Consider the following 15,950-nt stretch of genomic DNA (forward strand, 5'->3'; position numbering starts at 1 on the left):
TCATTTCTAGATCTGACCACCACCACAATGGCTTAGAAGTTGTAGGAGGCTCAGGAGGCAATGCTGAAGGGCTCAGAAGGACCTCAGTGCTTGTGGAGACCAGAAACAGAGCTCAGCATTAGAGTTTGCTCCGCAAGGGAGCTGAGTACTGAGATTTCCCCAGGCAATATATGCTGGAAAGACTATCTTTGCCTCCATACTCAGTTTTCAGAGGTTATTCAGAGCAAGTCCACAGCTGCTCAGGTGTCTTCATCTCTTTCGCTGCTTCTTCTCTAAGCCTTTGATGCTAACGTGATGCTCTTAGGAGAGATTCATTTGATGACAGCAGACCCTTACTTTCAGCTTCAAAATGAAACTCAAGCCTGTAACTGTTTAAAACAGAGTTCTGCAGAGTAGCCACGTGTCTTACAAATAATTATTTTCATTGAAGAGAATGTGCAGTAATATTAAATTACAATAAGTAAATAAAAGGTTTTCACAGATAATGGCTTTCCTTTGGTAAACCAAGGACAAGCTTTGTCTCACTGTTTTACAGCCTTTGCCAAGTTTATTTGTCTAGTCTAGTGTAACACAGCCTAAGATCTCCATAGGGGCTTATTCAGCTAGTGACCATGTGTAAGATAGACTTAGATCTCCATAGGGGGCTATTCAGCTAGTGACCGTTAATTGAAAAACTCATTTCAGATAATCCCTGTGAGTGAAATTAGGCTCTGGCTTTTGATGAGGCCGTACATGGCAAATTTTTATTAAGAACATGTATTTTAGATTTATTTTTAGATTTCCCTTTGTATATTTTTTCTTTTCCATTAGATGTTATGCCATTACATTCTTCATACATATTTGAGGATATTATTGCTTCACTGAAATATATGTCGTTTTTGTGTGTGTGTGGTCTTATTTCATGACGAATTCTGCCAACAGTGTGTAACCATCGTCACTATTTTGCTCTCCCAGCGAAGTAAGGCTGTTCTTAAAACTGGTTGGCATGTTTCTTAATACATTCTAATCACAACATAAATTGCATTTGCTATGGTCTTTCACTAATAAATAGAGTTAAATGTAGAGAGGCATCTTGCTTACCTCCAGCACGGAGAGGGAGGAATGTGGCTGGAAGGCTCATGGCTACAATTACTATGTCGCTACAATATTTTATAGTCTGTACAGGAGCTGGTGTCTTGGAGCAATTCACAGATGCTTCATTAATTAAAAAATGATGAAAACAGCAGAAATTTCTCCTCCTCTGCTCTGTTTTTGAATGTTTTAAATGCTGCATTCTTCCTCCAGGACCATACATGCGGGTTAGGTCTTCAGGGTGGTTCCAGACCCCTGCCCTTTGGTACCTTGTAGGTGAGAGACCAACAAAATTGGCTTTTCTGGGAGTAGATGTTATTTACGAGCTGGTAACATTCTAGCTGACACATAGCTTTAAAAGAGAAGTCACATGCTGTCACATGCACATATGCTGTCTCATTAAAAGAGCATTATCGAAATAGTGTAATCAAATAATCAGAAGTTAGTCAGGATAACACTAAAAGCCGCTCGGATTGATTCCCTAGGCTTCTCATGCGTTGGGCTGTGCTCTCTGAGCAGCTGATTACATTCGGTTTTCTCCCGAATCCCGTAGCACCCAACGCACATAATGCAATTCTTTGTGATATACTCCCTGGCATTTCTCAATACAGCACCAGAATGTGTGCCCTTGCAACCTGCCCTAACAATATTCCAGAAAGGAAATGTGTGCGTGGGGATCGGTTGCCCTTAATGTTTTATAGATTAGTACTCGAGGGACTCCGAGGTGGAAATGTTCACTAATTTGGGAAGCCCGAAGGCGGCTGCTTTGCTCCAGATTTTTCTTAATATTGAGAGCTTTGCAGGACTTCTTACATTTGGAGCATAGGCTTCACTGACTGATGCTGCGGCAGAGACAGCTCAGCACCTGCAGTGGTCGGACCTGTGGGTTCCATGGGTGTATCCAGAAAATGAGGGTCATGCAGTAGGGATCACCTGCAAAGAATTTGGTTTGTCCTGCACTGTTGGCAGCATACAGGAACTTTGTGGCAGAAAGAGGCCTAAAAGTCAGTTTTCCAGGCAATACTCAATTCCTGTAATGCGGAGCATGTGCTTTCTCTTGATGCAACTCCTTGCTTGATTCATTACTCAGCCTCCAAGGTAGTCATCAGATGAAGCCAGGGAAAGTAAAAATCAGCTTAGCTCAGAGCACACTTATGCTCTGCATTTCACATTTGACCATACAAGCAGCAATTTCAATTACATCTTGGTGCTTTCTCTCTTTTCTGGAACTCCCACCTGTGTTTCATAGGATGCAGTGACCATTAATTTATGTGCAGAAGCTTGTAAAGATAATAACAATGACATCTCCACCCATGGCCATGTTGTGAGGAGGCAAGTCATGCTTAGCTGCCTGTTAGGCCTTCAGCGAAGGCTGAAAGTGCCGGAGAATATTCTGGACATTTGAAGCTCTCGGGGCTCTTGAGGCAACTCAGGGAGAATGGGATCTTTGAAGGTGTTGTTACTAGCAACATAAAGTTGTAATGAATGTGCAAATAGTAATATATGTTGTGAATAAATAAGAAATTTGGATGAATTTTCACACAGAAATCAGGAAATGTATGACAGCTTTTTGAGCATTTGTGCTCAAAATTACTAATACTATGGAGATTGTCCTAAACAAGACCCCCAGTTTAAATAAATTAGCTTCTGAAACAGTTTCTGTTTTCAGAAAAGGCTGTGTTTCTGGTTGCACCCTCCTCCAGCTCCCTTACCTCCCCTCCAACCCAAAGAATCTGTCAGTTAATGGAGAAGCAAGAAAGGTCGTCTTCAAGCCAAATACCCAAGTACCCACGTTGGAGGCAGGGCTGCAGAATCACGGAGTACCTGCAATTGCTATTGAAGACATGGCATTTAGTTATAATTTTGACTTCAGAAATAACAGCATTCTCTAAAAGCACCTGATTGCCCCTCAAAAGGTGCTAGAAAAACATCCAGGCAGAATCACTGTGTTGGTATATTTGTCAATTTTAGTATTAATATAACTGGTTTTAAAAATTGCATAGCGCTGGTGACAGAGCAGGAATATAAGCTTGGAAAATGCAAGCTTATAGGCAAGAAAATACAAATTCATTCCTTACTATTAGCTACTCTAAGCTCTTGTCAGTGTAAATAATAAGTAAATTTCTTTGCAACTGAGACAATAGCTATTTTGTTTCTATTGTATGATATAACGTGTTCTTTAAAATTTTCTTTTTAATTCAAGTGATGGGAATGGGTATTTACTGACCTAATTCAATTAAATAATAAGTCTTCTTAGTGGATTACAGGCATGCAGAAACTTGAGGATTTCAAGTGGAAGAAAAAGAAAATGAAATACTAGTGACATGAGTAATGCATAAACCCAAGCCAAATTTCTTATAAATTTTCTTTAGTTACAAAAGCCATAGGTAATTTTTCTGCAAGCCACAAAAAATCATATTCTCTTCTTCAGAGGATTAATGTTCAAGTAGCTATGGTCCATTTCTCCAAGCTAATGGACGACCAGAGAGATTCTTCCCTTGTAGCACATAAGACTGCAGGTGTGTCAAACTTGCTCTGTTTTGCTCTTGCAATGGAAATGTATTGGTAATTTAAAGCAGGTGAGAGCTAAAGTGGTTTGGCTTTAAAAGCTAAAAGAGTTTGGTTTTAATTCCTGTGAGGTCCAGCAGTGACTTCTTGTGTCTTCAGGTTTGTTATTCCTTCAGGTTCCTCGAGGAACGCTGAGTTCCCCCAGGCTTGTTGCGTTTGTGGGGATGTTGGCGGACACCGTGGGCACCTGGAAGCTCCGTGTGAGTTGGGAATCTCGTGGGCAGTGGCTGCCCAGGGTCACTGTGTGATGGGAACAGCCGGGGGGGGGCTTCGCTCCACCTCTGACTCCACTGGTGGTAGCAAAAGCTCATGCATAGGTGCCAAACCTGGGCGTAAATGTGATTGAATTGCATTGCATCATCGAACGGTGATGCGATTCAGTCACATTTACGCCCAGGTTTGGCACCTGGGTATTGGTAATTTCTGCTTTTTATGCTCCGCCTGAAGAAACCCTGAGCAGAAGTAACATGATTCACTTTATCTTTCCAGAGCAGACCGTTTCCCGGGATGATTTCAAGGCAGACAGAGCAGCTCCTGGGTTCTGTTTTCCGGCTTTCTTGTGACGCGGAGTCTTCGACTTTTGCCCGGTCTGTTTTGGTTTAGGTGATGGAGCAGATGATACCTGCTGGGATGGTTTACACGCTGTACCTGCCTTTCTTCCTGTATTTAGAATCACAGCGAATGCCTTCAAAAAAGCTGTTACCTGTTAGTAAACTCATTTCAAACAACACTGTTGGCTCAGGAAGATAGCAGCTAAGGAATTAGACTTTCTCAGTAAACTTTTGCTAGAAAAATACTTGGTGCAGGCCGGTTTGCTTAGGAAAATCTTCCTGTGTCTTTGTCATCATGGATCACAGTGGATTGTGAGGAAGCTTTCATACTGCTTTACCATTGCAAAGCTTGCTAACGAGATGGCTGCACATTTTAAAAAATATATAAATTATTTAAAAAATAATATTTTTAAACAAATTTAAAAAATATAGAAGCAAGCTTGTTTGTAAGACAACTGGTTCTACCTTTATTTTTTTCATTCTTGGTGCAAAATCTTGCTTAAAAATATGATCTTTTTTAACATATGTTGGTATTAGAATTGACTGAATAGGTAAAGCAATCTACGTGAGGTTCACTGTGACAACAAAAGCAGTTTTTAGGTAGCTTAATAATTTGTGGAAAATGTTTCCTAAGGCGCATTTCCTTTGACAATAAAATACTAATGAGGCTGAAGCCCTTTCTGGGAAGACATTCCTTTAACTTACTGGGAGGGCCAGGTCGCTTCCCAGCCAAGGCTCCTGGCCCTTGGAGCTGGTGGGAGTCTGCTGGGGACCCTTCTGTCTGCCTTTGTGCTGCAGCGAGCAATCCCTGAAGGTAACACTGCCACCTTGGGCTCTGACACTGTAAAAACACCAGTGAGAAGCTCTGCCAAGAGAGTTGTTTTCCCACACCAAAGAGCTGCGGGTTACCTTGGGGAAGGAAGGGCAGAGCCTTGGCGGCACCGAGGTTTGGCCTTTCGCACAGACCATTAACCAGGGCTTAGGAGAGTGAGGTTTCACTGCACGTTCTGGGGGGGCATCTTCTGGTCACTCTATGGTGACGTTAAGAAATTGCTTTCCAGTGGTTGCCCAAAGAACAGTCACAGAATCACACCGAACCACGGAATGGTTGAGGTTGCAAGGGACCTCCAGAAATCATCTAGTCCAACCCCAATCCCAACAGTTTATGTGTTTTCAGCATCTCTGTAGTTTGATTCTTTTTTTTTTTTTTTTTTTTTTTTTTTCCCCGGACTACCTATAACCTCATGTTTTACTGATTAAGAACCATATATTTTTTTTTTTCATTTCATAACAGAGAGGTAGCTCCTTTACCTTCAGTGTGAAATAACTGATGCAACTCACAGCAAATCATCCATGTTTTGTTTGTTTGTGATGAGATTTTTAAGTGAGGGCAGAAACTGCTGCTTCCTGAAAGTTCCATCAGGGAAAACAGTTCTTCTCCTTGACATGAGTGGTCCAACATTTACCCTTTTTAAATGGTATTTTCTATTAATTCATTTGACTTTGGATGAAATAGTTCTATATTCATCCTATAGTTTATAAATAAAAACAAGTTAGCACAGCAAAATTCCAAGAGGATGTGTGTTTTTTGATAGACTCTGAATCATATCTCCTGAAGACACTCCTATAACTAAGGGTACATTAATTATTGAAAAGACGGGAAACAATAAAGATAAGCTCCTTTCTTTCACATTATCAAAAAAAAAAAAAAAAAAAAAAGCCTCACAGCATCTTTATGTTGAAAATTTGAAGCACTGGCTGAACTTCACTAATGTAGGTCCTCTAAATTTTCCATACTTACTTCTTAACACTCCCTGCTTGCTGTGTTTAAATTGTAGCTGTCAATACTCAAGGACAAAAGAGGAGCCACTGTAGAGATAAGCAATCATGGGTGAGGGACAGAGGCTCCCACCTGATGTAGTTGGGGAAAAAATAAAAAGAAAAATGTAAAGGTCAGATATCTAATAAAAGGCGATTAATTGCCTCCAAGGGCAGACCCCCCCACACACCTTTCTTCTCTGCATAATAAAGCATTCCCTTCAACCGAAAAAAAAAAGCATAAATTAACTCCCTTCATAAAAAATGTATGGCTTTCATGCATTGTATATAAATGACCTCTGGAAATAGCTTTATCTTACTTAAAGGGGTATTGCAGTAAGGATAGATTCTGTATTCCATGGACTCACACTGATATTCTGTATTTAAGCTCTACAGAAATAAATAATACAAAGTAAATAGCACAAAAACCTGTACCTACCATTATTTTGGATGAGCTGATTATGCTGCCTATTTGTAAGGGAAGTGAGCTTCACCACTACAGTTAGTGTGGTATTAAGAATCAGAAACAAGAGGTGTTACCACAAAGAAATCAAAAAAATGATGAGCGTTTGTTGTTAAGTTTGGGGATGGTTAAGGGGAAGGTTCTGCAATAACGAGGGGCGTTCTGGCACTTGCTTAGGCAGCGCTCACGGGGGAATTAACGCTGCATTTCTGTGCTGTCCATTTTTCTTACATGGGTCATCTTCTCACTTGAGTGACCAAGACAAAACAGTTTGTTCCTGTGTCATTTGGTTGTCCCTGTGTCCCTTAAATAAGCCATATGGGTTACTCATCCTCACAAAGAACAAGTGTTTCTGCTACTTCCATGTATAAAGAGTGTGACATTTAAATCCTCATTTTTACGATGATGGGGATGCTCAGTCACATTTATGTGATTAGGCAGATAGTACAAAACATACATTTTTCAGCTCGAGACAAGCTATGTTCATGTGTGGAATAGCAAGTTGCAGCTCTTATTTTAATTGGCTTCCCTTACTGCATTTATGGGAGGTTGTTTCACCCTCCTCATTTATTTTTACGGTTTTAGAGGAAACTGATCTATGATTATGGCCACTGATTTTGTTTACCAAAGGGAGGCATCCGCAGTCTCCTGCATTCCCAAACCTCTCACCAGCGTGCAGCTTTTGCATGTTCCCTCACGTCTGCCTCCTGCCTCCTGCTTACAGAGCTGCCTATGATGTAAATCACAGGCGCGGGGCCTAATCCTCTCCCCCGTGCAAAGACGGAGTAAAGTGGCTTTGAGCAGGGCCTCGCCTGCAGACCCGGGGCAAGGAGGGCTCCCCAGCAGCCAGGGCATCATCCCGTGGCTGTTCTTGTGCCAGGAGCTGCTGCGGCGCTTGCTGTGGCCTCCTTGGCTCAGCTGGGGCCTGGGAGGAGGTCCGGCCTCCGGCCTCCGCGACGCATTTAATTGTGTGCTCAATATTAAATTCGTCTAAGCCGCGTACTTAGCTTCGTCTCGCGCTTGCCGTTATTGGGAAGAGTGGTTTGCTCCACTGGGATTACAGGAAGGAAAGACAGATTATCCTGGCGAGGTGGATAGCCGAGGAGGCCTGCGTCTGTGCCAACATCAAAGGGATCTTTTTTTTTTTTTTTTTCCCTTTTCCAGATCAGAAGCTCTCAGATCAAACCCGCAGTGCTTCACTTCCAGCGGTGTGGTTAGTGGAGAAAGGCAGGCAGCCTGGTCCCTCTCTGCAGGCAGCCCGGATCTCCAAAGCCTGGATCTCCCTTGCGCTCCAGCAGCACAAGGGAGGGCACTTGGGCTTGCCTCCCTCCCCTCGCCCCATTCCCTCTCCAAAGCAGTGGGATACACAAGCCATCTTCTCCGCATTGCCCACACCGCATGCCTGCTCCATGTGGCTGGGGAGGGAGGGGGTGACTTGGTGGAAGGAAAGCTCTGGGTGACCCACCAGCCCTGCTGTGCTCCCCTGCGTCCCTCAGGGAAGGGGGAGCCCCTGTGCTGCCGCCGGGCCTTCTCCCCGGCCCCACAGCTCCTCGCCCGTGCTCGCCCGGCGCCAGGCCGTTTCTGCCCCTGGCCTTTGTAGGACAGAGCCAGCTGCCGCATTCGCCAGCACAACATGGAAAACGGCAGCAGCCCAAGCTCTACTGGCACCCAGGAACGTGCTGCTGGATGTGCCCGTTAGTGCCATGCTGCCCCTCAGCATCCACCTGAGATACTGCTTTAGTCTGGCCCCCACTTAACCTGGGATGCCAGAGTTACAGCTACATAGGTTTCAGACAAGATAGCTCATTTAAAACCTCAAAAAAATGAGCTGGAACGACATAGGAGAATCTCTCTGCTAGTGGATTATCAGCAGGGATGGAAGGACATGGTCTTTTTTAATAACAGACATGGGTCACCAGCTGATTCCTCTAAGGTTCTTGTTGGGGATCTGTGCTGATTACATATAAATTATGTCTGTAAACGGGAATTAGTATCCAGTTGTTAGAAGTCTGTATATGATACAATATTATATATCACCAGTAAGTACTGTTAATTTGTTTTCTTTGTATTTATCATTGGTGTGAGCTCAGCATTTGAATGTACTCTTCTCACTAGTTAGTAATGTTTGCCTTTCTAGACTGTGAATGTCCTTTATAAATACTAATTTGATTGTGGCCTGGAAAAAAACTCATAATCTATTTAGGGAGGCTGTGCATCAGAATCAAAAACGAAGTTACAGACCATGCTTTGAAGTCCAGTTGTTCAAAAATGAAACCCAATCTTCCATCTTTCCCATGGGGTCACACTGTACACACTGATTTCAGGAGCACATCGTCCTTTTGCTTTGCAGGGCCGTGAGCAGTACGTTTGAATTCTCGACAAGCTGGCACCAGAAACCTGGAAGGAATTCAGAGAAATCCATCAATGATGATTAAAGATTTAAATTTCATGAAGACATATTAAAAACTAATTATATGGAATTTGTCTAAATGATGAAATAACAATATGCCAGTGCAGATTTATCCTCACAGGGGAAAGCTGAGAATCACTAATGAACAAGAGATGGTAGATTTGTGTTCCTAAAAATAAAATCCTAGTATATACCAGACCATTGCTTTGCTAGCCTACAGAAACTGCATGCTAGAGGGCAACAGGATTTTTAGCAGGCTGAGTGGCACAGAATCACAGAATGGTTGAGGTTGGAAGGGACCTCTAGAGATCACCCAGTCCAACCCCCCTGCTCCATGGTCTACATTTCCTCATATGATCAGTTTAATGTTATTTAATTAATAGTTGCACTCTGCTGATGATTGCTGCTTTACACTTCTCTCCTTTCCCAAACCTGAAATGGGATCTCATTGAGGATCAGCTATAGCGTGCACTGTGCACGCCTGCTGTGTCTTTCAGAAACTTATAGGGCCCATAGGTTTGGCTTTTACAAACTGGACTCTTCCTTTTTTTATCCCAGTCACACTATGTGCTCAGTCTAGGGTTCTCCCACCTGCAAACCAGTTTCTCAGGGACTGTTATCTTAGTTATTGCCTTCTGCCTGTGTTTAAATTGATCCATCTTTGGTCTGAATGAGTTAATTTTGAAACTTGAATTTGACTGATACAAGCAACTGAAATAGGCAAAGTTGTTTTAAAGATCAGGGAAATTCTGTATGTGTATATTGCTATACACTGAAGGAGAGTCATAGCAGAATATTGCATGTTCTGGATTCAGAAGTGTGATTGTCTTCATCAAAGTTGTGTTTTTGATTTTGAAATTGGTCTGAAATTGAGCCTGAATTAGACTTTGAAATATTAGACTGAGCTGCACTGCCCTACTTGCAAGACAGGTAAACATTCTTATCCTCTAATGTAAAGCTTCTGGTGAAATCACTATGTAGGATTAGTAGGAAATTCAATAAATACAGCTTTTATAATACTTAATAAATGGCTTTTCAAAGTTTGCTTTACATATCTTTTACCTGGAAACTGGCATGAGAAGTCTCTGCGTTCTTGATACCAGGCAACTTCTTTATTAAGAGGGATTAATATAGATGTGTTGAGGCCAAAAAGCTTCAGCTGGGATTCTCATCACATGCACCAAGTCAGACTTCTTGCCATCATCTGCAGACTTTTGTATCCTGCCACTGCTCTGCTTCCCTACAAGCTACAGTTCAAGATAATTTTTGTGGCAGATCACCTTCTTTTTGTCTTGTATCTTAAAAATAACTGGATTTGAACCTGCATACATGGGTGTACGTAAGGAAGGTCTAAATATTTCTTAGGCTTATGTTTCTCTGCACAAATTGCAAGCATTTATTAAATCTTATTTTCTTATTTCTGATACAATCCCATGCAGTACAAAGCCATGCATGAAATTCTCTGAAATAGGAAATTTCAAGTACATTTGCCTAAATGGGCTGAACACGGATAATTTTGTGAGACAAAAACTCTTCTGTTTTAATCTGTCAAACATGAAGTACTTTCTGTAAAATACTGATAACCAGACAGCATGGAGAAGAAAAGTGGCAAATCTAAACATTAAACTTGCTGATAACCAAAAAATACTTTAAAGAGGAGAGGAAAGAAAAAAAAGAAACAAAGAAGAGCGAATAGAAGTAATAAGTAATAAGCTTCCTAGCTGTTATATAGACAGTCTCCAGGAGTATGTTAGGAGCAGCCTAACTCCTGTGTACACGTATCAGACTCCCTCTCGAGCACTGCATAGATGCCCATGAAAACAGGCATGACTGAGAAACAAAAGGCGATGAAGAGCTATAAAGGGAGCACGGAACAATCCAGTTTTAACTCGTTAAGTGAGTTAAAACCATGAAGGAGGGAGCTGAGACTACAATAAGGTGAAAGACGTGCATGAAATAGCAAATAATATTCTAGAATGCTAGCAGTGATGAGTGAGCAAAATGCTCGAGTGGTTCAAGCAACAAAAGAAGGAACCTTTAGAAATCCTCCCGTTTAACAGGACTTACTGTAATTTTTTAATCTGCCCAAGATAATACACAGAGTGAGGGCTCACCAAATTACAGTTAAAATCACATCAAAGACGGTTAAATAAAAAAAGATGAGTCATGATATATTTAATTCTTTTCCAATGGTCCAGCTGAGAGAAATGCTGTGAGATACTCTAAATTTTGGATTTTCTGGTTTGCCCTTTTTGCAGCACTCAGGTCAGCCGTGGCTCTGGGAATTCATTATTTATTTGCTCAAAAGCTTTGCAAAGAGAGATTGTTCCAAGCTCCGGAAACTATTCTGGCAAATATAGCTGTAAAAAAACAGCTTCCAGGGAAATGAAGGAGCATCGTTCAGGAAAGATGAATCAAAAACAAATCATAAAGGACACATAAAAACTTGCTTCCTTTTGGAAACGTGATTTCCCGAAGACAAAGCAGCACCTTCCCCCAAGCCACCCTGACCAGCAGCACTGCCTAACACCTGATTAAACCCTGAAGATGTTGTGCTTTGGGAGAGAGGGGAAAACTAGCAAATGAGCCTGCTTTCCAAGTCCTTAGATCTCCCGATCAGTGCTTGGCTGTCAGTGTGAGCTGCATCTTAAGCAGGCAGGAAGGATTTGATCTATCTGTGGTGTCTGCTTTGTATGATAAAGGAGATCGCTTGACCTAGTGAGAACGCCTTCCCAGCTGCAGAATGGGAATTTTGTGTTAATGGCTGCAAATTAAAAATGAAGTACACAGGATGTTAAGAGTACTCCAGTCCTTGCTTTGCTGGATTTAAGATCTCAATATTGTTATATTATTAGGTGTTATTCAAAAGGGAAAAAAAAAAAAAGTTCTGTTAATGTCACAAGAAGGGAGAGGGAATTTATAATTCCAAAAGCTAATTCTGGGAATCATAACTACAGAATTCAAAGATTTAGTTGGCAGCGCAGGCTTATGAAAAGGTTAGTCTTCAGAGACCTGAAGTGCTAAATAACAGCAGTGCTAGGTGCAAGTTGTGGGTAGTGTATGTTGTGTTTGCTGAAAAATGTCACCACATGGAGTTTAAGATAAAATTATTTAACTGCGTATGTAGTATCTTTAAAAAACTCAAGTTTTCCATAACCTTCCTCTAACTATCTGTAAACTGTAATCTCCCTGACACACAGATGTTGGTGACCTTCTCCTTGTTGCCTGTTTTGCTGCCTGTTCTTCAGGGGAGATGGGCCCTCGCTTGCAGGACACATACTCCACAGAATGGTTTCTCAGCTGCTTCCAACCCTCACAGACCTCCAGGCTTGGCACTCTGGGATCCTCCGTGCTCTTCCCTTCTCACCTTCCTCTCCTAGACTCCCTAGAGATCCCAATAAAAGTGGGTTTCCCTATGAATTTCAGCAGTAAGACACCCTTGACAGATGCAGCACCAATGGCTAGATCTCTTAGATTTGTTTGACTTGAATCCCAGAAACTCACAGAAACATTTGGAGTGTGACAGAGCTTCTGCAAGCTGAATCACCTAAGCTGCCTCCTCAGTTCTTTAACTTAGATTAGAAAACATAAATGTGGTATTCTCTTCTTCCCTTTCTTATTCTTATATGCTTTTCCATCACCTGTTACCTCTTACTGTTCTGATGGGCCCTTCTCCTCAGACAGGGATTGAGTGTCACCAGTCACCACTGGTGACTTTTCTGCCATTTCAGCTAAAAGGATGGCAAGTGTGGGTGCTACCTGGCCCAGGGGCAGATTGCGTTAGGGAATATAACCTTCCTAATCACTTCTCCCTCTTTGTAGAGGGCTAAAATTAACTGCCCCCCCAATAAAAGCTTGGTCGGTCTCTCACTACAGCCCATGGGGAAAAGAGGAGGTAACGTGTGTGATTCCCTGGGAATGCTGTTGAGCAGCCCCAGTTGCAGAGCAGAACCCAGCAGGACTGAGCACTGTGGAACAGCAAATAACAACTGGTGGTCGTGTGGCGTGCTTAAAAATCAGGGTAGCAAGCCATTTGTTCTCTTGTATTTCTTCAGATGTAACGTAGGCATTAAATAGTGGATAATTCTCTTTAATTGTGGCTTTAGATTATAGATGTGGCTGGGGAGAAAGTGTTCCTCCCAAACATGGGTGATTAGGATAAAATGCTTCCCCTCTCCAGGCTCATTATTCTGAAAGATCTCACTGAGGCAGAGTTGCTGTAGAGTCTTTGCTATTATGAAGAGCACATTTATTAATGTGTAAATGGTTAACTTCGTTTTTGGGGTGTCAGCTGTATGTGTCTTCCTGGCTTTATTTCTCTTCTCTTTGAATGACAATTTACATTTTTATTGGTTGAGGTATTTTATTGAATTAAGCTCATTTGCATCTCTAAACTGATGGGAAATTTAAATGTGAACATCTGGGCAAAGAGGTGCTCTGCTTTGCTCTTGGCCTTGTCTGCAGTGTTGCCTTCCACAGTGCGGGTTCCGTCAGGCTGTTCACTGTCCATTCCCAAACAAATAATTTTGCGTGTGTGTGTGTGTTTGTATTGCACAAAACATTTTTGAATTATTAATTACAACCAATGTCAAACAATGAGAATGAAACAAGGGAGGAGAAAAAAAATACCAGGCCACTCCTGAGGCTTTGCAGATGCTGGAGGTGTCAGTGCTTCTGAAGTCCTGTGTGACCTTCCTGCACACTCCACATGTCCTGTGCAGAAACACAGTTAAGACGGGGCAAAGTAGGTGCTGTGTAATCAAGCGATGTAAAAGGAGAGGTGAAAAAGGACTTTGTAATCCAGAACTGTCCATTGTTCTGTGACAATAATTTTTTTCTTGTTAAACCCATCAAAACTGGTGAATCTGATCCCCCTGATAGTCTGGGGGGAACTCAGAGGGGTATGGATTGTAGTTGGATGAGAGCAGAATCATACGAGGAGAGAAAAATGGCATTTCATTTCTCATATGTAAGTGTTCCTCTTCTCTAGACTGTTCCTGTTCATTTTATTTCATTCCTGTGGTTCTTTTGAGCATGTGGTGTTATTTTCTTCATACAGTAAAATGCAAAGTGTTGGACATTTCCACTCCAGAATGGCTGGCAGTGCTAGAAACAAATCATTTAGTGCATAACAGTCGTTAGCCACTAGTATTGATTAAACGGGAGGAAATTATTGCCTAATTTAAAGATGACAATGCTGTAGTTTGACCTGATGGCTATAAAATTCTGAGTCAGGTGTCAGACATATTACTAATTAGATAAAATGCCCCATAGGAAGACTTTGATGATAGTCTCACAATTTAATGTGCTCTTGCAAATCTTAGACTGTGGAGTAATTAACTTGTCAATGTATAAGCCTTTACATTTGCTGCTTAGAATATTATGTGGAATTATGAAATAAAATTCTGTTATTATAGGGCAGGAATTCTGCACATTTGAGGCATTGCCTAGATGGAGCGAACATTTTATGTCTTTGAAGTACCAAGCTGTAAGGTCACAAATCAATTCAACGTCTCTCGAGTAACCTGAGATTTAGAAAAGCAGAAGTGTGCTAAGGCTAAGAAGGGGGGTAAAATCCACCCACCTTTCTTCTTTGCCTCATTTCTGAATGCTGCTTTTTTGTCTTTGAAGGCCAACTCCATTAAATAATGATTCTTTCCCTATTAAATATGCCGATAATATACACTTACTTCACTTCATACTAACATAAAAAAATATAAATATAAATATAAATATAAATATAAATATAAATATAAATATAAATATAAATATAAATATAATATATCAATATGCCAAATTTACTACTAGCTGCAGCTGATAGTAAATTAAACATTACATGTACTGAATAATGGTCTATGTAATGTAACATACATGTTTCCCATTGCACAAGTTTTGAGAAATTTGTTTTCCACCTGAAGATGTCTTCATATTTAAGTGCAATTAAATACACTTTTTCATACGAAGGCATATTTCATTCTGTAAGCAGTGTTTAATCATGAAAACAGGATTTTCTCTCGTTCTCTTGCCTCCCTCCCCCAAATAGTAAAAATAAATAAAGGATGAGCTCCTGGTGTTTATTGGTGTCTTCTATAGCAAGCTAAGGCTTACTGACACTGAGTAATTTCTTTTAAAGCTCACATGTACTTTGGAATTTAAATTTTAATCCGTTCAAATCAGCTTGCATTACCAGCCGGTTCTGCTGAGCATGTTACATGAATGATTCAGCAGATCTTAATAGCCACCTTAGTAATTTCTTATGAATCACTGAAAGAGATCACATTAGCAAACATTAGGGGCAAGCACTAAGCACATTTTTCATGAAATTGCATTTCTGGAGTGTTGTTGAGTCCAAATTCTAGCGAGCTGCCATAGAGAGGCCTGTGTGCTGCATCGTGGAGTTAGTGCATGTGAAGAGGAGGGTCCTTGGAGCTTCCTCCTCGGGGGCTCATAGGACTAGGGAGGCACCACAGCACCCTGGGCACTGTCTGGTGCAGTTGTCCCTTCCCACAGGGCGCTACGGACCCTGTGGACCATCTGTGCAAGTGATACCAAGAGTATCTCTGGCTCCCCAAGTTGCTATTTGGTTCCCATGAATGTTTAAATTGTGACTGCAGAGGCCTATTGGTCTTTGAAAAGGTTAATTCCTGTTTAAAATCGGTTCCATTTGAAAAAGGAAATAATAAGTTGGCTTTCAAAAGCTTTATTAAAGTATGCAATTGTAGTTATCACATTTTGTACTTAAAATCTAATTTACAGAAGTCCTCATACAGGAAAAATATTATAGCTGTGTTTATTAAAGAAAGGTATATACTGCGGAGAAGTAATCTACTGCAGGCTCTAATATCATACAATATTATAAAATTTCTGTTAAAGCAGCTATTTCAAGTGTGATTATTACTATAAACTGATTGGGATTCTTCACTGAGATCTTTGCAGTCTACTTCAACTTGCTAGTACAGCAAACTGAATACATAGGCCACAAAGCTATGAGAAGAAAGGATGGTTTTAAATGAAAATGGAGGAGTGCAGATGCGATTGTATGCTTTTTTTTTTTTGCACATCTGGCACT

Source organism: Nothoprocta perdicaria, unplaced genomic scaffold (assembly GCF_003342845.1).
Source record: "Nothoprocta perdicaria isolate Ctin4 unplaced genomic scaffold, notPer1 scaffold_211, whole genome shotgun sequence".
Taxonomy (NCBI): Eukaryota; Metazoa; Chordata; class Aves; order Tinamiformes; family Tinamidae; genus Nothoprocta; species Nothoprocta perdicaria.